The sequence below is a fragment of the Haliaeetus albicilla genome, chromosome 25 (assembly GCF_947461875.1).
Source record: "Haliaeetus albicilla chromosome 25, bHalAlb1.1, whole genome shotgun sequence".
NCBI classification, from domain to species: Eukaryota; Metazoa; Chordata; class Aves; order Accipitriformes; family Accipitridae; genus Haliaeetus; species Haliaeetus albicilla.
The window spans coordinates 18740495-18767301 of record NC_091507.1 but is presented as its reverse complement, the minus strand read 5'-3'; the positions used below and the strand labels follow the sequence as shown (position 1 = coordinate 18767301).

General features: G+C 39.0%; 1 long non-coding RNA gene across 2 annotated transcripts in view; it reads right to left on the bottom strand.

The window, feature by feature from the left end:
• Nucleotides 1-647: 647 nt before the first annotated feature.
• LOC138681942 (uncharacterized) overlaps nucleotides 648-26807 on the bottom strand; it is a 38376-nt gene continuing 12216 nt past the window's right edge. For both annotated transcript variants that reach the window (XR_011322172.1, XR_011322173.1), the window contains 2 exons: nucleotides 8376-8621; nucleotides 648-778 (listed from right to left, as the gene is read on the bottom strand). This is a non-coding gene — a long non-coding RNA (uncharacterized lncRNA). The remainder of the gene's footprint in view (nucleotides 779-8375; nucleotides 8622-26807) is intronic.

Sequence of the window (26807 nt, the reverse complement as noted above, 5' to 3'; positions counted from 1 at the left end):
ATCTGCTGGGAAATCTTTCTGATCCCAAAAGCAAGAACAGAAGACAGAAAACACTGTTGTTGAAACCTTGGTTGCACAATACATTTGAAGATGCAGATTTTGCTGTCGTGGAATACTGGGACATTGGGACCTCATTCTGCTAGACCAAGGAGCTGCACAAGCAAGTGGGCTCCATCTCATGGGTAGGTTGGGTACTATCTTTGGTTGAAGAGTAGATGGAGCATCCAAAATGACATTACTAATGAAAGACTTTTTGCTGACAAATATAGTACAGACCAAAGCTATGTATATCCCAGTAGAACCTATAAAGAGCAGAAAATTAATATAGGCAACTGGAGGAACCAAGCAAAAATGTATGCCAAACAGAGCTATAAACACGATGGCATTTTTAACTTTTACACAAACAAAATAATCTACATATACTGCAGAACTGTCAGAAAGTTGAGGTGGTGAAACTTCTCACTATAATGTGGAAAGTGTAGACTTCTTAATGAATGTTTCTGGTTTGAATATGAAAAAAAATTATCTATTTATGTATGTGTTGTATGAATGATTGATTTTTTGTTGTTTGACAATCAAAGCAATATATTTCATTTCAGGTAAAGCCAAACAGACTTTAAAAAAAAAAAAATCAGCATATAGATAAAGAACGTCTTAAAGTCCATCTGCATTTGCTCACAGTATCCTAATGTGTATCTAGGTACTTAGAAAAGGTGGTGTAACTTCAGAAGACGATGTTCAGTCCAGAATTCCTTTATCTCGGTGCTTAAGCCATTTCCTGTGAGACAAGAGAACAGGGTCATATTCTCATTCCCAGTCAAAAAGAGAGAGATTTGAGCTTTCCTTTCCCACTTCATACATGGATGTAAAAGTGTAAGAAAGCAGAACTCCTTTCTGGTTTTGGCATGACATTTAAATCCTGCCATACCTGTTTGCTTTACAACTGTTGATCCAGTTCATTCCAGATTCTTGAATACTTTTAGATCCATCAAAAGTAATGTCTTTGGGTTAATTAATCATTCCAAGGCGGAAAAATGTTCAGTCCTACTTATATCGTGTAAAGATAATGAAGAGGATTCCCCATTAGTAATCAAAGAGGGTGTTGAACAACAAAAACTAATGATTAACATTCTGAAATCAGCAGCACTGGATAACCAGCATTTAAGAGTTCCTAAGAGCAGCTGGAGAAATGTTCAGTACATTGATGATAATTTTGAACAAGTCCTGACATACAAGGAATGCTATAAAGGTAACCAGACAACGTTACCTGTCCAAACCCTTCCCCTGCTGTTACTCTTACGCAAAATAATGCAAAGATGACATGGGATGTTTCTTCTCTGATTCCACAAGAACTGGTACCAGAGAAATGATTGCAAGTTCTTTTATTAACAGTCCAGAAGTTAGTGTGAAATTATTCCTGGAAGTATTTACGGATAAGTCGGTGGTAAGCAACAAAGAGAATGCTGTGGAGATGGAAAAGATTGCTTAGTAAACTAGGTTATTAGAAATAGGGTGCTTTAATACAGCCCAATCCTAAATTACCTTTCTAGAAACGAAGATGAAAACCACAGAACTGAATAACTGAAAGCAGCGACTTAAAAATATGGAAGATTCATACTAGACAAGCAACCAAACAGTAGCTCAGAATGGGATGATAAAGCAAAAAAACCCAATACAATTGCTGAACGGTCAGTGAGGGAGCAGGAGAGCTGATCTTTCTGTTATAACGTGGGGAGGCCAATGCCAGAGTATTGATTGCATCAACTCTGCAGTCCACATTTTCGGAAGACACAGTGGAGGTACTGGAGAGGGTAGAGAGGGAATGCAGAAATGTTTTGAAAACAGGAGAAAATGCCTTCTGGTGAGAGATTTAAAGAGTTGGATCTTTCTGTTTATGAGGCAGAAGATTGAGAGGTGACTTGCTTATGGCATATATACCTTCTCAGGCAGAAAATAATGGATATGAAAGGACTCTGTAATCTAGTGGAGAAAGGCATAATAAGAACCAAAGGCTGGAGCCTGAAGCCAGATGAATTCAAATTGGAAATAAGGCACACACTTTTAATGCTGATAGCTATTAGCTATCAGAACACATTATAGAGGGAAGTGGTGGATTTTCCATCTCCTGAGATCTTCAAATCAAGATTAGATGCCTCTCAGGAAGATATACTTTAGCTGCAGAGAAACTATTTGGCTCAAGGTAGGGATAACTGTGTGAAAGATAAGTGCCTGTGATCGAGAAGAAAGCAGATTAGATGATCTAAGAGTTCCTTTTTGCTTTTTACACTACGAAAATTTGAAAACCTGCAGTATGTAGCTGGGAGTTAATCTGAGTCCTCCGCCCCAGATTTAGCCCAACCAGATTACTGGTTCACTGAAGTGAAATTCTTACCCCATCCCTCACTCTTTTATACCCCTTTGCAGGGTTTACCCAGAGGGAAGTCAGATTTATTGCTGTTTGCTTTTCTGCAGGATTCTGCTAAGGCAATGCTCCGTGTTGGAGAAATTAATGGAACAGATGCAAAGATCTGCAACCACTGTTTAGACTTTCATTCACACTTAATTTCTAGAAGAGCTCAAAAGAGACATCACTGTCTCTGGCATGTACTTCTAGGATTGAGGCATGGCAAAATGCAGAAAGGTTGTGTTCACTGTACCACTTACTAACATTATTATTTATATGACTTTGTATTTGCATCTTCACTCCCAAGCCACTGGCAGTTACTGGAATATTCTTGCTTCATAGGTCAGCAAAGGTGACAAAGAGAACAGTTTTCTAACTTGTGGCATCTACAGGTAGGTATAGGGAATGTTGGAAATTTGTTATGATGTTAAATGACATCCTTTGTGAAAAGGTGCTGTGTCGTCCATGTGGGGAAACAACACGGGAATATCTTTTGCCTGATCCTGGCCTCCTATATCAGACAACTGGTATAATTCTGTTATGGGACTTGTGTTTCAAAAGGCCACAGGCTAGTGGTGACACTAAAAAGACAAGTAGGCAGTACTGCAGAATCTCACAGTATTGGTGATATGGCATGCATTTATCTCAGATATTGGCTTAAAATTACTGGTTTAAAGCCTGATTTTATGGTGATGAGGGGAATTGAGAAAGGATGCACAACACAATGTAGTTAGGGAAAAAAAAGGTAAAAAGATTGGTTTAACAGGGAGAAAGGGGAAAAGAAAAAGTCATTGCATATTTTGAAACAAATAAGACGAACAGGTGAAATTATGGTGCAAAAAGCACAAGATTGTGCACTACAGTTCTATGGACTCTTATGGCAAAAGTAATTTTATTTAACTTGAGCTGTCAACGTCTGAAGTTGTCACCGTAGATTCCCTCTACTGCCAATGGAGAGAAATAGGTGCTTTTAAAACATGATTCAGCTGACCTGTTTTAGCCATCTACTTCAGGATGAGATGAATCACACCCTAAAAGTGCCTATTTCTCTCCATTGATTATGAAAAGAGTCCAGGGTGACAACCTCAGATGTAGATGTCTCAGTTATAGATTTTTGTATTTGGTCAGATGAATCCCACTATTAGAGCCTATAGATTCTGACACATCTTCACTTTTTTCCATAATTTCTTATTGAAAAAACAGCTAGTATGGAGAAATAGAGGAGATGATACACATACATTTGTATCGGGTGCAATTTACTGTAGAGTGGCTGGAAAATTGACATTATATGTGTCAAATGTTGACATTTTGATGAAAAAAAATCAACCCCCCAAAATACTTCAGCTGAGAAAGAAAATATTTCTGTGTGGAAATACTGACATGTGGCCTCATGGGAATGATAGGTTCAGTGCTTCAGGCTTCCAACCTTCTCTACAGGGCAGAGTCTCTGCCTGGACTACCTATTCCCGGATTCATCCTGGTTACTTCTGTTGGTGATCCCGGTGGGGCCTCTTGGGATCCCCATGGTGATGACAAATCATAAGAGATGAGCCCAGCCAAGCAGCCAGAACCAGTAAGAGTAGACTGGGAGCATGAAGTAGCCAAATTAGACCTTCTGCAAGGTGTCAGAGTGGCACACTTTTAACAGAAGTATTTAGAGTTTTGATAGAATGATAGCAAGTTAATATTTTAAACAAGCAAATGACAGTTTCAAAAAAGAAAGAACACAGTTTGGAATCAATAACCCTACTTCTCAATATCCAGACTGATTATGCAGTCTTCAAGGAAAGCTGAATTATGGTTGTAAACTTATTCCTTATTTTGCTGCTGTATTTCAATGCTCTTTGCAATCTTGTAAGTCCACACACACTTTGATATGCTTATGATCATATTTTGCATTTCTGCCTTCCCCCTTTCCCTTCCCTTCCCTTCCCTTCCCTTCCCTTCCCTTCCCTTCCCTTCCCTTCCCTTCCCTTCCCTTCCTTTCTCTGGCTTTCTCTGGCTTTCTCTCTCAGTCTTTTGTTTTCTCTCTTTCCTTCTTGTTAAGGAACTGTGGATGGTGTTAAACTTAATACTCATTTTACCAATGCGTGGTTAGCAAAAGATACTTCCCAGTATGGAGAAGAGCACAGGAAAACACAAACAAATTAGATCTGCTTGACAGGTTATCAAATCAAACTTGAGTGTAAAGATATGCATAAGTTAAGTTCAGAAATATCTTTGAAGATAAACCTTATGCATAACATTTCTAGAGATAACATCATGTTCAACTTACAGAGGCTGCATTACTCATGTGCATAAAATAGTAACCTTTGTGAATGGTCTAAACAGATTTTGCTATTCAAGAAGCCAGAGATTCTGACTCCTAATTCCAGCTGGAGGGAACTGAAAGTGAGAAAAACTGATTTCAGTGTTTCCTTGACATGAAAATCTCAGCTTTGAGAAGGAGAAGACCAAGGCTGAACAGCCTCTGAGGTTTTGAGTTTCCTTCAGAGGGCTCTGCTGATGTTGCATTATTTGTCAATAAAACTAAGGTAGAGAAATAGGATACTCTTAGTTTTGTTTGGAATTTAAACTCATCTGCTTACAACAGTATACGATACAATGCAAGCAAAAAAATAGACTTTAATCATACACATATTATACACAACCAAAAGCTATCATGACATAGCCAAGAAATCAAAAAACCCAGAACATTTGAAAAACTTCTGCCTTTTAAATATGCATAATGCTTTGCATTTGATTATATGTTCACATATTGTTTATTTTTAGAGATGTCACCTGCCATTTTCCCAAACCTTGATGCCCTCTCTCTATAACTTCCAAGCTGCCACAGCCTTCTCAGTTCAATTTCTTCCCCGTAGGTGGTTCTTTAACCCAGCTCTATTTTCACTCATTGTAGTGAAATCCTTGTAGGTCAATCCAGCATGAGATTCGATCTTCACAGTACCAGTCTCATCTCAGAATTTTTAGTTGGGCTGAGACCCTCAGACTGTCCTGATCTCTGTTCTGCCCATGAAGATCCCTATCTGATCTATTTTTACTCCTTTTCTGCAGTGGTTTCACTGGCAATGCCCATTGCCTGACTCCCTACCTCTGAGGCTAAGGGCTTCCTACCTACTTCCTAAATACCCAGTCCAGTTTCCTTTCCTAGCCTATTCCTCTTCCTCTTCTTATGATGTATGTGCTCCTTGCCCTCTTTAATAAGGTCTAATCCACTTCATTTGGTCCCAAGTCTTCCTCTTTCTCACCAGAATTTAGTTTGCTGTCACCCAAACCAACAAGCTCGTTGTAAGTCTCAATATAATGTTCTTCATCAGAATATACTTCCAGCCTTCTGATGCCTCCTGTGACAAAGAGGTCTCAGTGACCTCTCCTCTGGCTTCCAATTATCCTAGATATAGGTGGTTACCAGGCTACTAGGCAGAATTTTTCATTTCTCCTCCCAGTCCCAGTCTTTCTTTTGTTCTCTCTACATTAGGCTATGGTGGGTCCCGTCTTCGTGCCAGCAAGAGATCCTCAGTACAAGCTTTCCATACTGCTCACTGGGGGGGATCACTAACTCCCTGCAGGTTAGGGAGCAACTGTCTGGGGAGCAGCTTTGCTGAAAATAATCTGGGGGGAAGCAGGCTAAACAGGAGCCAGCAGTGTGCCCTGGTAGTTGTGAAAGCTAATGGCATCTTGGGCTATATTTGCAAGATGAAAAGCTGGACCAGCTGATCTTCTGAGGTCCTGTCCATCCAGGGCTGTTCTATGATTCTATATTAACGATGTTAATGGTATGTTGAGAAGTGATTACTCTCCTTTACTTGGCCACATCGAGATACTGTGCTCAGTTTTGGGAACCCAACGCAAGGAAGATGTAAACAAGTATAATCCAGGGGCTAGAGCACATTGCCTATAAGGAATGTCTGTGGCAGCTGGGTTTGTTCAGCCTGAGGAGATGGCTGCAGGGTCGCCTTTCAGCACTCATGAGTAGGCTATTAAGACGGCAGAGCTAAGTTCATTACTGAGATGCACGGCAAGAGAACAAGAGATAATGGACTTAATTGGAATGGGGGAGGTTCTGACTGGATGTAAGGAAAAGCTTTTTTAACTGTGAAGAGAATGAAGCACTGGAGTAGGTTGCCCAGAGAGGCTGTGGAATCCAGCCTTGGAGGTTTTCAAGACCTGATGGGACAAAGTCTTGAGCAACCTGAATTCCAAATTCAATTTTGACCTTGCTCTGAGCAGAAGGTTGGACTAGAGACGTCCTGAAGACCCTTTCAACCTACATGATTCTGTAATTCTGTGAAACCTCTGTTGAAAATGTTTTCCCCAAAGTTCCTCACTTGTCCAAGTTAGAATGGGTTTGGATTTATATCAATGCTACGCATCCTTTGAAGATTTCAAGCCTGTGCTCTCAGGCACAGAAGACTTGGAGCACTTCAAAGGAAAGACTGCCAGATTTTTTTCAATGTGTACAAAACAAGATTATCTCCCTGGACTCATTGTTGGATACTGCTGAGTAGTTTTGTCTGAAATATTCGAAGAGAGGAAAATGAGGTCTGAGGCAAAGTGAATGTAAAAAAAAAAGTCTGATTCTCAGACTCTTGCTGGTCTACCACTGGTGCTACCAAAGTTGCTGTTAATCCATCATGACTACGGTGAAAATTCAGCTCCCTGTAGCACCAGCTAGACATCACATGTTGAAAACCAGGCAAGTTGCCAAACACTAGTTCATTTTTAGTGGGAATGCCATGGTTTGGCAATCAAGAGGTAAACCAGAATATACGCTATTTTGTCATCTGTTCTTAATGTTGCTTTTTAAGTGGTTTTGTATGGAATTAATAATTCAATGCATTGGCCAGTCGTAAAAATTATGCCTGGTATCAGCTGTAATCTTATAATTGTATTTCTCCACTCCCTCCCTGCCCCCCCGGCCCCCCCCAAAGTTTATTACTGACCTGCAGTAAGGTTTTCATCTGAGATTCTCTTAATATTTCCAAATACGTATCATTTAGCTAAAAGATGAGTGGTGACACCTAGCAAAGTTAGTAGAAAATGAAGACAATGCTACATTTATAAATAAAGACAGGGGACAGCCACCACCAACAAAAAAAGGAAGCAGAGTACGTTTTGTCATATTTTATAAAATAGAAAGTGGAAGGTAGAGCAATGTTGATTAAACTTGGAAGGTAGAGGTTTCTTGGAGAAAAAATGCATAATAAAAAAATTGATCTGTAGAAAAAATTGGGCTGTAACATGGTGGGAAGTATCTCAAAAATGGAATACACAAAGAAAAGAAGAGCTAAAATATCATAGCCTAAAGAGGTAGTTTCCTAAATGGACTCCGCCAGTATAGAAAAGAAAGGGAAAACATAGCAAGATACTTGCCTAAGTGTATCTGAATGGTTATCAAAGACAGAGTGTTCATTAAACTTGTAAGTGATATCATAAATGGACTTCATATAAGGAAGATCTTTTGGGAATTAAGAAACTGTGTGCACTCAAAGCCTGACAGCTAATGTCAACATTTTCATTCCATATTTTCTGAAGAAGCCAAGGAAAAAGCAACCAGTTTGTAATGTGTCTGGAATGGGCAGAATTACAGCAGAAGAACCCAGACAGATCTGCAGATTTTTGCGCACCAATTTTGGGGTATGGAATAGGAAATGGACTTCCTTATATTAGAAGGAGCATATGAGAAAGACTTGCAGAGTCCTGAAAAGAGGAGCGAAAATCGGTAAAACTACCTTCAGAAAATCTGCCGGATTTCTGCTAACTTGAGGTTGCCACATTGCCTCTGCCATAAGTATTCACCTGCAAAGCACAAAGGCTCCATCAGAAAACCCTCCGTGTTCCTTGCCATTTCAGCCCATTTGTATAAGTGAAGTACAGGACGGCCTCCCATTGAATTTCTGTTTGAAATATAACTCAGCAGGGTTCTGCTTATCCACCCCGATATCTTACTTGCACATTTCTGACTCACCTCACTTCAGATTCAAAGGGTCGTTTCAGGGTAGTAGCTTCCACAGTCCTTCCTCACTGGATATTTCCAGGTGGCCATTGACATTAATTAGTTCTTGTAGTCCAGGAGTTTTGGGGGAGAGATAAGTGATGGCATGTTTTGCCCCAAGTAAATACTGTTCATGTAACTATCCGCACCGCTGCAGTTGCAAGCCAGACCACCATTTCCTGAGGCCTGGATAAAAATATTTCCTCCACCACAATGACCCTAGGGGAATAAAAAAACATAACAAAACAAAACTGAACTTTCCATACAGACTTTTTATTTTAAACAGCCAGTGTTATATTTCTGCCAAACTTAGAAGGTGTTTTTGATTATGTAGCTTTCAACTACCATGGAATTAATATAATAAACTTGTGTTCTTCAGGGAGCCCTGTCATACATCTGCAAAATAAGGTCCTTTTTATGTACCTACACATTAACATTGACATCCACTCCCTCATTTAATTAACAACATTTGAATGTTGTTTCCTTTCATGTAGTAATTGTATTTTTTATTCCTAAACTGACCTCTTGTTTTGAATGGAGATACAATTGGAAAATGTCAAGATTTGGCCAGAAAAAAACAGTAACAATAAGGGTTTCCTTTTTTCCTCATGGTTTTTGAAACCTGAATCTGGACTTTCCTAGCGAGTTTTGAAAAAAAAATCTGAGGTGGGAAATGAACCTCCAGATTTTGACTGGAGGGGAGAACTTTCTAAATTTTTTTGGTCCTTTCTTTCAGTGAGTTCAAAGCTAACCTGCTGGATCTGGGAACTTTCATGTCTTTAGGACCCTGGTAGCAACTCTAAATAGTTGTGGTTATTAACGTAGGTAGGCACGTTGGAGAATCTAGAGCGTGTATTACATGTCCACCGAGGAGTTGAATTCCAAAGAAGGAGAAGTTAAAATGGCATTAGTAAGGCTTAACTTTAACAGCCAGATAAAAGATATATGGTGGAGGAATGCAATCCAGTGTTCACTAGCTACTTGAATTTCTTTAACAAAGCTGACAAACTCATGAATATTAAAAAGAGTCCTGGGTTATGTGTCCTTATGTAAGGTATTCCTCTTGTATCTGGTAAATGGTGTCCATGCAGTTATTAAAAAGTAGAAAAGAGGAGAAAGTGAGGTTAGACCACAGGGGAAAGGTCAATCTATTGGGAGGGGTTGTAGTACTCTCCGTTCAGTACTTCATCGAAAGAACCAGGAGATAATGTGTAAATACTTGTATTTTTTAAAAAATCAGAATTTAAGAGTATGAAAGGCAATCCATCCATTTATGAAACATGTGTGTGATCACTCAGAAAATATAGTTGTGGTTTTTTGGGGTTTTTTACTTTACTGAAAAATTTCATCAAGTTAAATACTTTAACACAGTTATAGGTGATAACTTTTTCTCTTTATCCTTTCTAGTAATTTGTCTGGTGATTAATATATTAATATAATCATCATAGGAACATAGCAGATGAATTTTGCAGCTGGAAGAAAAATAAAGTTTTCAGTAGATCTGGGATAAGGTACCTAGACATGTCTCCAAAATTCCCTATTAAAAATATATAATTTATTCAGATAATTTTTTTTAATTAGTAAAATTATTTAATTAATAAACTTATTTTTGTGTGAGGTTTCCTATGAGTGGTAATTTCTAAAGAGCAATCATAAGATAACTTTGAAGAATACCCTTTCCATGAAATTTAGAAAAGTAGCAGGAAGAAAAGACTTGTAACAGATATTTTTAACTAGTTGTACGCATCCAAATGAAGAAATACAAGTTCTGAATGACTATATGAGCAATATCAAAAGGCATGTTATGCTGGAGGTTTATTTCCAGCTCAAATCCTGGCACTTTTGCTGGCATATATTACCTTTCTCCCTGTCTCACCAGTCCCCAAATTAATTTGCCTTGAAAAGAAGACATTTTGCACTGTTTCCCAAAGAAAAGCATTTTTGATCAATTAGGTCAGAAGAAGCTTCTGCGTTTTTGAAACAAAACCTGGAAAAAAAAATTAAAAGCATCTTACAGGTACTAGATTATCCCTTTAATGCCTCCATTAATATTAAATAAATCCTGCAAATACAGTGTCTCGGTTTTGGAAAATATATTAATTGGGTGTATGTCAGGAATAAAATCCAGGAACTCACTTTTAATATTTCTTAAATCAAAAGCTTCTTGTTCTTAACAGCTAACCCATTTAGATATTCCTTCTCTCTCCCCCTTCCAAAAGCCAGCTCCTTCAGCTGACTGCTGCACTCCAGTGCTGTCTGTATAGGTTACAAGCAGTGAAATGCATCACAGCCATCTACATTTGTACTTGTCCTAGTGTCAGTGTTACTTCCACAAACAGCTGAAAAAATACACAATTTTTCTTATGCTCCGAGCCACGTTTACTACCAAGCACCTCCGGAAACTGCAATTAAGTGCCGAGTTTTCTTTGGGGATCTGACCCAAAGTACCTTTCAAAAGCAAAAGAAGATTCCGAGCACACGGCATCTTTTTCTGATTTCTTCTGTTTCCATGTAAATCACAAACATCTAACTGAAAATAAAGATTTTAAATGCAAGCAAACCCAGTTAATTTTGCTGCAGATTTTTATTATAGATCATTCATAGCTCCTTTGGTGAGTAGTGCATGTTTCGGGCATTACTGAGTGATAATGATCTATTTACTGATAAAGTAGGAAGCACATAACACTAGGAGACAAATCTCTTAAGAGCCCAAACCTGCAAATAAGTTTGCTTAAACGTAGTCCTACGAATAGACCCACTAAAATCAATGAAACTACTCATGTGCATAAATTTAAGCATATGCAAAAGTACTTGAAGACAGGAGATTTAGCTCTTAATCATTTTAGGTCACCAAAGGAAATGGAGGCCACAGTTTCCCCCAGAACAGGTGACAAATCTGCTTAGAAAGGTAATGTGGAAGTGGCATAAGGAAACGGTGTAGAAGCAATCTCATCCAGGAATATGTGAGCACACTGATTCTGCCACAGAGGATCCAGCTGGGGAATGACTGATCTAGGTAATTATACTGCAAAATCTTTAGAGGAGACATCCCATACAAATTTTAGAAAATACAGATCAGGGACTCGAGGTACCTGCCGGATGCATAATTCACTCCGAATAATTTGTTAGACAAACCTCACCTCCTTTTCCTATTTGTGAATTGTACAAGAGCAGTTTATGACTTTCTTAGATTTATTATTCAGAATTATTCCCTGAATGAAGGTGTATCATTTATGAGCACTTCACTGCAAGTGCTTGATATTCAAAATTTGGCATTCAATATTGTTATGTTGGTTAGTCGGAGCAGAACACATCGCAGGTTGTATTTCTCTGAGTGGAAGTAACTCAGAGTCAGGTTTTCTATTGTAAATCATCGTATTTCAGAATTCAAAAATCACTTTCTATTCCCGTTTTGCAGTAATCACAAGACATCTCACAAACATTCTAGCTAAAGGCACATTTGTTCAAAATTAAAACATCATTATTTTCATGGAATTATTTTGTCCTATTATGTCTCTATTTATGTCCTACAATGTCTCTACTATTCAGCTATAACGAGAAGGTTTATCAAAAGATATATCATCATTTTAAAAAAAACCTAATAGGGATAATTTTGTCCAGCTGCATAATCCCCCAGCTGGGATATTGTGGAATGTCCCATGCCTTATTCATCAGTCCTAATATGTTAAGAACAAAACTTCCAAAAAGTGACACCACTGAAGACTTATAGCTTTAGCTATCTACAATCAGTCGGAGGAAATGTCTGAGAATGAAGAGACTCATTTATGTCTTGAGAGCCTTTTACTTGTATGCTCATAAAATGAGGGAGATTCCTATCTTGGTCCTGCTTCTGGAGAACTACTTCCCACATCACGGAACAAAACCTTTTGTGGTTCCCCTGCTGCTGAAAAATCCTATAATAAATACAAGATTGTAAAAACATGGTTAGAAAAAAATAAGAAAAGAAAACATATTGAAATAGTTCCTAACTCCTATTTTTCATGAAGAGGAAGAAAATGGCTAAAGAATTGGAAGCGAGATATGTAGAGAAATTACACTGCTCTTAACACAAGCAATATTTAGTAATTTCTTAGCCCTGGCTTGCAGTCAGTCATCCTAACCATCTGCTCAGAACGGAACTTCTTCTTCTTCTTCAGTGTAGTTGAACTATATCAACAGAAACAATTTTTTCAGGGAGAGTAAATGTACCGCTACGAACGGTTTGATGAAAGACTGAATCTTTGTATTCCTGGAAAGTAAGTCTTCCTGTAACAAGCAGCTAACGTTTGAACACGTCAAAGCAAGCCTTTTAGAACAGGAGATAAGAGCACTTGAATGATTCTTACAAAGTGGTAACTGGCCCAAAAGAAAATGTTGTGTACGGTAATTTATTCTGGGAGTTACATTTTCCTCGGCCTTGAAAAGAACTTTACCATGACTCAGTATGCTGGGCTTCTCTCCCACTCTCGTTTGAGAGATTTGGGTCTGAAATACAGACCAACTGTACAAGCAAACATTTTATTCATAGAGGCAATGTTATTGGCATAGGCGGTGGTATGATAATGGCCAGATCCGTATTAGGAATGGCTCATAAAATAATGTCAATCTGAGGTGGGGTGTTTATTCATGGTTTTAATTTTAACTATGCTGTTAAATGCTATGCTGCAGAAGCTTTAATGTTTAAGCAACTATATTAATCTAAAAGTACTGTTATTGATAAAAATTCTTTTGCTTTTTGAATTGGTGAATAACACACCATCAGAAAGCCTTTATTGCTGGTATAAGCTACAGCTGTGCTGGAGGGGACAGCTACGCTAACCTAGTGTCACTATCTCAGCATGTGGCCTGTTCAAAGTCATTGTTTACGTGGACTTTCTCCATATGGAGTTATCAACATTTTATTGCAAAAACCTTAGTGCTGCTTTGTACTTCCAGAGTGAGAATACAGCAAGAGAGACTCTGCTTTCTCCTTTCAAAAAGAAAAAGGAAAAGGGAAAGGAAAAGATTTCTCTCTCCCCCTAGTAATCCTCTCCCGTTAGAAATATACGTCGAGCTATAAATGCCAACATGTGCAAGTATATACACTTATTAATATATTGTAAAATCTCGTATTTTGGGTAGCCTACCTCCTCACTCTCAAACGCCTGAGACTGACCATGCTGGCAGTGTCATTTCACCTCTAAGAGAAGGAATAACTCTTCCTCCGAGGGGTGCCCCACCATTGCCCCCCGGGCTGGACCCGCCTCCGCGCCCAGGCGAACGCTTGGGTAGAAAACGAGCTGCTTTAGCACATGCAACATCCCAAACACACGGGGCATTCTTAGGTGGTATTAATATGTAAGGAGGTGGTTAGGACCCTGCCAGGCGTGTTTGGGCAGGCTGCCCAAGGCCCCGGTGTGGATTGCGTGCAGGCACAATGCGCTCTTGTCCGCTCCTGGGAATGCGTTTTTGAGCAAGTGAGGTAGACATACCTCTGGAAACCTGAGTATGGCAAACTGTTCCGGTTCATGTTAAGAGGGGAAAGGAAATGAATAAACATTATAAATCTTCGTTAGCCCAGCAAGGGCAAAGAGCATTCTTTCATGCACAATAAAAAGTAACAGAAATAAAAGGTAAGTAAGAGGAAAAGGATTTTTTTGAGCTCTCCTCTGGAGCGAGAATCTCATGAAAACCCCTGGAAATGCTCAGATCTATGTAGCTAAACCGAGGTACTTCTTGTTAGTGCATGCACAGAGTTCCTAACAAAACAGTGTATTGTGAGAAAAATATCAGTTTGCTGAACCTGAATGTTTTCCCCCAAATTGACAAATATTGCTCTATTAAAGATCTGGTTTGAAGAATATTTCCTCGGTTCATTCTGGGGCTCTGAACTCCTCCACATTTACTGCTGAAGAAGGAGAAGCCCTGAAAACTTGAGCTGCAGCTCCCCAAATCTGGGTTTCAGTAGGGTAATACTGTAGTAGCTCCAACAAAAAACCGTTTCTCAAGGCTTTTATGCCAGCAAGCCTAGAATTATCTTGAGTTTGCATAGCCCCAGGCTAGTCCTGCAAAGGCAGCATCACTGTCTGGGTTGGGATTCAGCAGTAGGCTGCATTCCCTCCTGCCTGCCTCCCAGGTGGGTTGGGGACGGATACATATCCCAGTTCTGGAACATCACGTGTCCGAGTTTCTGAAATGAGGTTTTGAAATTCTGGCTTGTGGGAAATTGCTGAGTATTTGATTTCATAATTAAGGTGGAAGGAAATACTACATCAAAATACCATAAGTCCATGCAAATAAGAAAATCTGTGTTTTGGGTAATTCTAGTCTAGCCTCCTTGCTGTTTTCACAGATCATTGATTAACTACGTACAAGGAAACATTCCTTTTCCAAGGAAATAACACGTATATAAGGATATATAATTTTTTTAATCCCCACATGCACAGTAGCAATGTAGTAGTTGAAATGGTATGGAGATAAACTTCTGATGGGGCTTTGGTATTGCTGATGAGAGTATTCAGTTGCTGAAAAAAGTCTACCCTAGAGATGATATAGCGAAATTACTCTGATAGCTAAGGGTACATTAGTGGCACTAGGACAAAGATTCAGATAAGGCAAAGCCACATACAAATGAGTATGAAGATGGGAAGCATATGTGGCTGTATGGAAACTCAAAGCAGATGATGGAACAACTTAAGAATAGGATGATCAAAGTTACATATATAACCAGTTAGATCAGAAAACTCCAGCGAAGGGAATAGTGGTGATAATGGACAATATATTGAACAAGCAAAAAAGACAATGCTGTCACAGAAAAGACAAACGCTACACTAGGTTGTGTTAATTGGAGCATCGTATGTAATACAAGGAAGGCAGTTTTTCCGCTCGGTTTGACTCGGCTGAGCTTCATCCAGAGAGCTGCATTTAGTTTGGGCTACCACATTTTTCAAAGGATACAGACAGATTAGAAAGTCTTACGAGAAGGACATCAAAAATGATAAAAGGTGTTGAAAATAAGGCCCAGGAGGAAAGCTTAAGAGACTGGGATTTGTTCAGGCTAGAGAAGAGAAGCCAAAAGGGAGACATAATAACTCTCGATAATTGCATAAAGGGGTGTTACCAAGAGGACAGGGACCAATTGTTCTCATTAGTCAACGGGGACAAAACAAGAAGTAATGGACTTTAGCTGCAACATAGATAATAGGGTTAAATATTAGGAAAAACTTTACAACTCCAAGAACAGTTAGGTCATGGAGCTGACCATCACGGGGTTTTCCAGAATCACCTCCACTGCAGGATTTTAAGGCCAGACTTCGCGTCAATCTTTCAGCAATGGTTTAAGTTTAATGAAATCAATCCTGACACAATACATGAGGGAAGGAGAAAAAAAGGCTGGACTGAATGACCTGCATGGGATGTGTTTGCTGGTAAATAGCTCTGTGATTCTCTGAGCCCGTGCAGTACAATAAGAGGTTTATTTGCTATTGTTAATTTTTTTCCCTATCTGTAATCTCTGTCTTCATCTGAAGGAGAAAATGCGGAGATGTGTTTTCCAGGCTTAAATTAATACCGAGATGTATCCACCTTATGCATTTGGAGATGTGACCACGTTTGCCATCCTCAGACCAGCTGGTGACCAGTGTGCAGTAGAGCGCCAGCTGGGAACAGAAGCTTTCCTACCTTCCAGCCGCAGGGTGACTCTTGGGTCTAGGTAGGGGTCGGTGGTGTCTGACACCTTTCTGCAGCGTGCTGCAGGTAAGGGCAAGGTTTGTCTTTGAAACCCTTTCAAACCTTCACCCCATACTTTCCGTTAACTAGTAAAAGCACAATTTATACCCCAACCCTACGCTTTCTCTGCTTGGAGCATGACAAACGCTGAAGTAAATCTCTTTCATGAACACAGTGCCCCTAGCCCTACACTACCTGCTTTGCTCGACATCCTTTATGTAGCTCGGGCTGCTAAAACTCAAGCTAAAAAGACTGTGCATCAGCATCTGCAAAATGAGCATTAGGACTAGTATCGAAATCCAGGACACCAACAGCTTATATTAACGACAAACTTTTTCAATTACTCTAAGTAATTCCCAATGTATAAATGCAAATCAGATTAATATTTAAGCCAAAATTCTGAGGTACCAATATACAATTAAAGAGAAAGGGAGAGAGGGGATGTTTTTCTTTTTGTTGTCTACTGCATTGAAATACTAAGTGTCCTCAAACCACTGCTTAATGACATAGACTGGAAATGAAGTAGCTGAACGAACCCCCTATATAGACATGTTCTGCCAACAACCATTCCAGTGCCAGCAATAAATTCCCAGACTAAACAGTTTAAATTTGGCATTCTCATTTGTGATGCTGTTCTTATGCTACACTCACAAGATTGATTCTCTGAATTCAAAGTATTCTAGCAAATGAATTATTAGAAATACGAAATTTTGGATGACAACCATATGTCTACACCAAATTAATCTGATATTTGAACAAAACACTATTCTTATCAAAAGAAATTTGTGGTGGTTTGAACAATAATAGCTACAGGCAGGGTCAGTCAGTTTTCCACTCTAATTCCTACTTTCAGGAGACTAATTCCAATGCTGACTGGAGCCTGACAACCAGCTCTCAGATGAGACAAGATGCTTTTTTTAGTAACCAATGGAAAAACAATTTTTGTCCTAAATCTTCATGATTTTTTTTTCTAAATTTCACCTGACTTAAAGAAGAAGAAGAAAAAAAAAATCTTACTCTTGTATAACTAAAATGGGTTTCAATTTAAATTGGAATTTGTCCAAAGGCTACTTCAGAGTGGTTTAGGTATTCTGGCAATGAAAAAGGAAGAAGTATGAATGCTTAAAAATGGACTGCAAAACAAAACAAACAGAAAAAAGCTTCACAGGCATTTTCAAATGTGGACTTAATATGCATGTGTAGCAGCTGGATTGACACAATGGACCCTAACGGCTCCTTCAGGTTCCTTTCATACTGTATTATTCACTCTGCAGTCAGAGTACCAAAGACAACATTTTTTGGAAAAAGCCTATATTTTTGCAAACAGCTGCATTTAGACAATGACACAGGCGATGTTATCATATGACTGTCCCAATAGAAAAGTGCTCTTGTTTAATGGAAGTATTTAGTATCTAGATATAAGGTCGTCCATGGGTTAGCAAGGGATGCAAGTCAGAGCACTATTTGGTCCAGGGCTGTGAAACCTTTAGCTGACAGATTCCATAACCAAAAATAATGTATTCTTGCCCTTTATTTCCTCACCTGCCAGTTTCCAAAGACCATTCAAATTTAAAAAATGTTGCTTACCTAACTAAGCTCATTTTCTGTTAGAAATAATGAAAGATGTTTTGGATTTATTGAGCAATTTTATCTGATTTATGAAAACCACTTTTGTCCACTCTTTTCTATTACAAGTAAAGTGTACTGTACTGGGAATACTGAGCTAATGCCCTCGAGGAAGACCATGTGACTGCAATTATTTATGAATTAACATGTCACAGATTTGAAGCTTTGAGACAAACACATTTCCCAGCTGCACATTTGTGACTTCTGAGTTTGTAAATGGAACAGATGAAATAATGACTTGCTCTTCCTATCTTTTCCTCTTATATATTGGTTAGTTTTCTTGCTGGATATGTAAAGACAGGTAGGAATACTCATGTAGATATTTATCATTCTCAGAGAGTGTAAATTAAACATGCCATTACTTTATCAGCTATGATAATAAATACTTGATGCCAGACTGTATTTCTCTACAAGTGATGTTATCATTGTTTTTAATACATCGTTTGCCTTTAGAGATACAGAAATAATTTCTGAATGCTAATGCTGCTTAAAGCCAACACAGTGCAGGACTGCAACTAAAGGGTGAACTGCTTTATAAAGCACAGTAACATGTGCTTAGTTAATGCTTTAACTTGATTTGTGCTTTGGGAGCCAAACAATAATTTAACTGATATTATTAGATACATACTTGCTTGGTTTGTCCTGCAAACTTAAAAGTCAAGCTGAAATCAAACTCAGATGTCTTAATCGATAGCACAAACATAAAGGCAAGAAATATATGTAGAATACATATGGTTTTGCTGTCAGATATAAACAAGTGTAGCTGATACACATACATACATATATTTGTTAGCTGACTATGCAAATTGAGATGAAAGCCCATTTTCAAGCATGACCTGCGATAAACAAATGCATATAAATAAACAATAAACCAAGATAACACTAGAATAACATCAATTAAAACAATTACAACGACTTCTAGTCATCATGAAGTATTGTTTCAGTTCCATCTTAAAACAGGAAAAGCTCCCAATTGTTCTTAAATCAACTGGTAACTGATTCCACATTTGTGGAGCCTTGAAACAAAAAGCTTTTTATCCCTAGTTTGTATTCATTCTAGGGCATGGTAGTTCCACAGTATGAATAGAGTGTAATGTATAAGTTGCTTCAATTGAAAGTAGCAGGTTAAAATAGTGGACACTGATTAACACAGTACTCTAATCGCTATTTTATATCCATATTTTAAAAGTAAGACTTTGCAGGGGAAAAAAAAGTCATATCTAAAGTTGGCACGACTGGCAAGTTGAAAGCCCAATTCAGATCTATGGAATTTTACTTAGCATTTGATATTATGCCAGATACACATGCGTAAGTACAGAAAAAAATCCCACAACAGAATATGATGTAGAAAAAAGCCTTGGAATTCTGATAATCAGTCTGTGCTATTATTAACCAGAGTACAACTTCCAAACAGCAGGGTACAGAAGAACTTAAAAGTGAAATTTATATATTTTTATATATATATATATATATATGTATATAAAATGTACTTTGCTGTCTCTTCTTTAAATATATAAATAAACCATCAAAAACTCTTTTCTGTCCTTCAAGCCCATTTGCTTCTCAGGTACTGATTTCCATGTTTTCCCTAGATAAGTCCTCAGGAGTCTGGGGAACTGGTAGGATTATGACATCAGAAGGGACAAAAGATTGGAAGCTGTTTAATGACAAGAGGGTGGGACATTTAAATCATACTCTTTAAAAGTGTTTTTTTTTTTTTTCCCATAAGCACTTACAGGACTTAAATTCCTGACAAACACATAAGAAAAAGGCTCAGTCAGCCCTTTGAGAAAGAGTTCTGAATACTGCCACTTGCAAAGTTCCCTAGAAAGTCTTCATGAAAAAGGAGGAAGGGTATCAAGATTTGATATTGCTAAAGTTAAAAATAAAACAAAGATAAAAGTAAGAAAGCTCAGTGGCTGTTGTTTCTTTATAAATCACAAAGGCACTGTAAAGGACAGAGTAAAAAGGAGTAGTTTTTACCCTTTCCCAGTCTTTTATAAAGGTCAGATTCAGGGGTTTGCTGCACTGCCACCGAACCCCCGAAAAAGAATATTCTGAGAATAGAAAAAAGAAGGATGGCATGCCTGGAAAGGCGAGATGTCTGCGTGAGAAAGGCATTTTGGAAAAGAGCCTGTCGCCCACAGAGTACTGCAGAATAAAGTAATCAGAGCTGAGCCTGAGGCAAGCCATGGCTCCTGCAAACAGGCAGGAGGGGATGCCTATGGCGTGCCCCCCGAATGTCGTGTCCGCTTTGTTGGTGTCGTACGTGGGGCAGGCAGGATGCCACGGGCAGGATACTCCCGTGGAGACTTTCACAACCTCGTGGATGAGCTTGTGGTCTTGGCCAGAGCACCACCACAATTTGGTACCGCTCGGCATCAGCCGCTTCCCTCGGATCAACGGCGGAACAGTGCAAAAACGGTGCTTTTACAGAAAGGGAACTGCTGGGATGGAAGAAAAGTGTCTATGTGTGTGGATTTATGACCCTGGAGACTGCAAACCTGCTGGACCACAGCATTGCAAATGGAAGAAGAGGACAGTAGGTCATGCTTAATACTTTTGCAGAGATAGCTCACTTTCCAACCACTCTGAGCCCTACCTCCCATGCTGCTGTCTGCCACAATGCCCTTTTATTCTGGTTTCTTGCTAAGGATGAGGATTTTGAAATCTAATGCCATGTCTGTCCAAGAGGTGAACCACGCTATTTTTAACTCCCCAGCACCTGCAAAGGCACAGAATGCAACCGTCCTGGAGGGCGAGCAATTTGGTCAGTCCAGCTGCCTGCAATAGCTAACAGAGTCCTGTTTTATCCTCACTGTTATGCACTTGCACAAAAATCTTATGTCTTCCTCTGTGAATGCAGAAAAATCTCTGTAGGGAAAACCAAACCACCAAGATCAAAAACTTGGCCCCAATGAAAGTAAAGAGACCAGACTGCATCCTGATTCTCGCCTTAAATATCGAGGGAGGTCTTTATAGGGGTCTGCACATCACTGATAGGCTGATATTTAAATCCTGCACAAGATGAAGGACTGAAAAATCCAGCAAAAGGTATATTTTGTTTTGTTCTGGAGTAAACAAATACGAAATATGTATGCATTATGTTATACAGTGAAGTAATAATTATAGTAATAAAAACCGTGGTCAAGTTTAGGTTCAGATGCATCTTTATGAGACCACAGTGCCACAGTTAGATTCTGACTACTGAGAATCTCTGATCAAAAGTGGGTCATCCTCAGCATCAGTGTAGGAAAAATCTGAGCTTTACAAAGGACAGACAGAAAAGTAGGAGGTTAATATAGCAGCCTCATGGGAGTAGAAGGGTGCCTGTGAGTGATACAATGATATTCAGTCTGCAAGCTCTGTAGATCCTCAACATGAAAGCATTGCAAGGGAGAACACTGTTAGTTGGAACCCACACTTAATCTGGTTATATTAACCCTTAGTAGTTGGATAGCCCTGTAGTCCTAAACTCCAACAAACCAAAATAAAAATAAATGAAATAAAATGAAAACAATCAGCTGGAGAAAAGTTGCATAGTAGTGAAAAACTGGCAAAAAATAGGTCAAATTTTAAGCCTAGCAACCACAGTTATGTACCTTTAAACTTCACACCTGCATGAAAATCAACTTTTCTGAAAGCAGGAATCAGAGGAATAGTCCGACCCAGTTGCAGCACATCACCTAATGAGTTGCCAATTACAGGAGAGTGTTTTGCAGTAGCATGGCAACTATGTGTTAACTCCATTGGAAATGAGGGTGGCTTTGCAGAAAGCTTGAGCTGCTGCTGTGGCATTATAACTTTATAACATGGTCAGTCAATAACTTACCTCCAATGGACCTCAGAATGGCAGTCGTAACTGTCTCCAGTTTTGCTACTTTAGTGTCTTCATTGTTCACACAGTCCCTTCCCTACCACTATCTTATGATTGCTGATGGAAACCAAATGGGTCTGATACTCTTTGTCTATCTAGCAATTCTGTCCTTAATTAAACACAGTGGTTCTTCACAATGGAAGGCGGCGAAAAGTGAGAAGAATTCTCTGAAGTCTAAATTGTTTCTTTCCACTCATACAAAAGGAAACAAGAATTTTTTTTCTTGTTGCTGAAAAACCGTGCGTCTGTTTTTTTTAAAGAATCTGCTTCTGGTACAACAATCACATGTTACATTAAATAGCCCAGAACTCACTACAAGACAGATCTTAATTTCAGTAACAGCAGACTAACCTTGAAATTTCAACCAAATTTTTTAGTTAAGGTATTCCAAAGACAAGTAATATGTCTTTTTTAAATCTCACAGTAGGAAATGTTATGTTCAGAAGCAAATGAAATGTTAAGAAAAGGCACCTGGGCATTTCTAACCATGAAACTAAGGCAAGAAGAGTTGTCTGTGACTGCCTTGGTTTGTCAAAAAAGCTTTAATTCCTTTCCCAGATGAAATCATGATTATCTCTATGAAGTGCCTAGCTTCCGTGAAAGATATCTACTTTACCAGGGTAAGAAGAGGCTGGTGACCGAGCAGCAGTCAGGGAAAGCCAGAACTAGAAACCCAAGCAGAACAATAGCTAGAAGCAGTTGTGAGAGAACCTCTGAAACCCACAGATAATTTGGGAGAGGATAAAGGATGGAAGATGGGGGAGGGAAGGAGGGACTGTAGTGGTCTTCATATCTTCTAGCAACATGGGGTTGAGGCAGAAAGAATCAGCTTGATGGAAGATGGCTGAGGTGGAAATAGCGTCCAAGCTGTTCACTTGATGCAGTCGGGTGTGGGCTGGGTAATAGCAGCACTGTTAGGCTACAGCATGGACTAGGGTCCTGAGGCACTCATTTTAAGGGTTCCCCAAAGCCATGGAGTCTCCAGTTCTGTACCTATTTTTAAGTACTTGAAAAATGAGTGAAAGTTAGGAGAGCAGTTCTTCAAAACTCCATCTAGAAGAAAAACCCAATTCCGAAGAGTAAATCCTGTGCTAGATAGCTTGACCTGCTTTCAAGGGAAATTAAGATCTCTGTTGTTGGTCACAGGGGAAGTTGAGGGAAACTCAGTGTCGGCACATCTCTGATATCCATGGACAACAGGTCTTAGCCTTTGTAGAGAAACTTTAGTGGGATTGCAAGTTTCTAAGAAGAAAATGTTCATGAAAGTAAATCTTAGAAGAAGGAGGTGTTTCTGCAAGTAGTTTATGGAATCATAGTGGTGACACTTTGGTGATTCTAAGGGAAGATAACTACATGGGAAGGGAACGAGTTGGCAAGGCAAGGGGAGCAAAACAGCTTTTGGTCCATGATTCCAGAAGGGTAGAAACCAATGTCAGGAAGATAAGGAGGACTAGGATTCAGGCACTCCAGGTAGCTTCTTATCTTATTGTAACGCTGACAGTCAAATCATGAGGACAGAGGGACTGAAGAAGAAGTTGATGTAACAAAAGAAAATGTCTGGTAAAGGAACTAACTCCACTTGTTCATCCACTTTCAAGTTGAGGCTTTTAGTTTTTTGCTGGTTTGCTACCATTCAGATTATAACACATACAGAAAGACCAGGCTTAAATAGATTATTTGACTGATATTTTTCAATTTCTCTGCCAACTAACTTGCTATGGCAGATAATGGTCTGCCTGAAAAACTGCTTTTTCAGGCCTCTGACAGGAGCCACAGTGAAATTGAGAGAGGTCAAAAGAAGTCAGCTGCCATTTTCACTCCCATTTTTTATGGAAATGAGCAACAGATTGGTGAAGACATTGCGAAGGCTCTAAGGCAATCACTCTTTCAATTTGTCCAATATTAGTTTCAATAAGAACCGAGAACAGAAACAATTGCCAGCAGCCCCTAGTTGATTTGTTAAGACTCACTCTTGTCCACTTCAAATCACCTTTGACATTTACGAGCTCAACTTTGCAAACATCATTTGAGTATTATTATTTTATCTGATGCCTCTATTATGCCAGTGCCTAGGCTACCATAATGCTAAAAGTGATGCATAGGTATCAAGAACACCATTGTTTCTCATGTCTCCACTTCGTGGAAAACAAGGAAGCTTTTGTTATTGTATACAGACCCAATACCTCCAGCATTACACATGCAAGGTATAGTTTTTTGCCAAGATTTATGGGTATATAACCAAAGTGAATTTGAAAAAAGGGAGATCTAGTTTGGCGGACATTTACAATAAGACTAGCATATTGATAGCAAATTAGCTTTCCCCCGCACCTGCATTCACCTATGTAGAAACCATCTTTGTAGAGCTCATAATGCATAATAAGCAAAGAAATGCTAATAGAGCACATTTAAATCACTTTAGGCTTGTACTTTTTGCAGCATGCAACAGGTTGCATGCAGCTCTCCTCTGCAGAGTCACAGGAAGAAGAAAAATAAAACCGTGCCGAACAAGATAACAACGGTATTGACAAATATTCCTAGGACACAAATGCATGGTGTAATTTACTCAGTATGATTCCAGTGCATGCAATTTAGGGGTCGGAAGAAAATGTCTATCTGGGTCAAACAGTTTGAGAGAGAGAGTGACCAAGAAAGAGAGAGAGAAAATGATAACAGTGTGGGATGGGTGGTGTTCAGTAACTAGTGCAGATTCTTACAGAAAAGATGCCACTTTGCCTGAAGCCAAAATTGTACAGCACGTGCATTCTGCCTACCATCTCCTGTAAGGCTGAAACTCAGAGACTGTCAAGGAAAATGGAAAATCATTTGAACACAAATGAAAGAAGAGTGGAGTGGGCAATGCTGAGGACCACGTTTAAGGAGACCTGAACTGCCATGTGGGTTTTGTAACATACATTATGTCTGCAATGGATTCTGCGCTGGGATACAAAGACAGCCAGGGTGGCTTTAGCCACGTGGGACCCCAGGCAGATTGTGGCACAGACTGTCCTAAATATAATTTAAAGAGAAGAAATAAGTGCAAGGAAGGAAAGTTAGTATTTTCCTGAGGGTTTGCACACAACTGTGGGAGAATAATAATCTTTTGGGGAATGGTCCTTTCTGAGAGGAAACTTGACGAAGATGGAGTTAGGCTGGACTGAGCAAAATTTCTATAGCATGTATAAGGAAATTCAGTCTGCAGCTCTTTTTTATTAAATCTTACGTGTCTCACAAGTACCTAGTAACAATAAGCTTCAGGCATTCTGGAAATGGATACTTGGAATTATTTTAACACAGGTTCTTTTCTATGTGTTTAAAGAAATATTTGAAAGTTTCTTAAAATACTGCAGTGTAAAGAGTAAATAAATATGAAATCTGCAGAACTAACAGTAAAAAAAGAGGTGAAGACATTTTCCCTCTTCTTGATTTGGATGCAGAATAACACACGCTTTAAAGAATAAACCACCAAATATTCTGTATATGTAAGCCTTTTCTCATTGGTTGCAAGTAAGCTACAAAAATTCTTGTTGACTGCACTGTGGAAGGATCAATGCCACTAACACCTTGATATTTGCTCCCACTTTCCATTTACTTTTCACTTGTGACTTTAAAATACAAGTGACAATGAAGCATTGTCTCTATGGTATATAAATGGGAGCTTATTTCCTGCATTTACTCTGGTTTTCTTAGGGGAAAGGGGATTTACAGTTAATAACAAATCCCGTTCCACATTTGGATTATTCTTGTGTACAGTAAAAACTCCTTGAATTTCAAATAATGCCAATTTCCATCTGTTCAGCTGGAGAGGCAGTGGGGACTCTGGTGCGTGCTTTTTATCTCAGAACCGTAAGTGCTGCGGTAAAGGACTCGGCCATAAATAATCCCACGTGTCACCAAGGCCAGTGATAAGCAAATGCTTGCAGAAAGGCCCTTGCTCCCTAATCTTCTCGGACCTGTCACACTGCACGGAGACAGCCGTCCGCAGCAGGACCAGCTCCAGGCACAGCGGGTGCTGCCGTCCCGCTCTCTGCTCCCTTGGCATTTCTGTGCAGAAGTAGCATGGAAATGTCCACCACCCTCGACTGCTAGCAGTAACGCGTGGGCATATGGAAAATGATTTAACTGATTACCAAGCCTGTCTTGAACAGTATTTTATCAGCCAGCAGCAACTTGCGAAAGAAGGAGCCGAACAGACAGTATTAAACCTACACTGCACCATTACATAACTAATATCTTCATAGGAGGGGAAAGACAAACAGAGAGAAATACAGGCTTTTGGGTTTTTTTAAGAACACGTTTCTTATAAAAGCTTCTTTTAATAAAGAAAAATGAACGAGAAGATCATAGTGAAACTTCAGCAAGCAAATCTGTTTAAAACTATGACAAACTCAAATAGTAGCAGAGGTAATGTTTAGTTTGTCTGCTATTATATTCCCTCTATTTAATGCTTTTGCCAGGTTTCTTTCTGGGACATCCATTATTAGAGTATACTAATATTCATCAAATCCTGCTACAACTAATTATAAAACCCCCTTAACCAGTACCTTACTCTCTGCCAACAGAATTAAACCTAATGAAATATATCAATACTGAAGACTCAAATGCTGGCAGTTACTATCCCTACAAAATAATTATAACCAGTAAAGATCACATGCATAACGTTACAGTGGCAACATCTAGAGAGTGGGAACAGCACGGCAGTGATATTCAAACAGGAACCCAGCACCCCCTCAACCCTGGAACCACTAATAACTTCAGCTGGAACAATTGACAGAGGGGAAATGAATCATTCCCTTTGACAAGAACAAAACTATATTAAAATGTAATAGTTTATTAAACAACTGACTTCAGAAGTTAAATTACTAAATTGCATCTCCATGGGTTTAAGAAGTACTGTCTGATCACAATAATGGATTGCCTACAAACTTTTATCTTAGCCATCGCCTCCAGAGTTGCTGTATTTAATTATTTAAACATTGTATTAATGAAACATGTTATACTGGTAAGAAAACTACTTTTATCACAACACATGAAAGACAAAAAATATAATATGTGGTTTACACTGCACAACTGCATTTGCATCCCCCTTGCAAATAGCAAAACCCGTCCTCTCCCTGATCCCCTCTTTCCAGCTGCTCTGCCTGCAAAGATTTGCAGAACTGATTTAATGGCTGCCATTGTTCTTGATTCTGACTTGA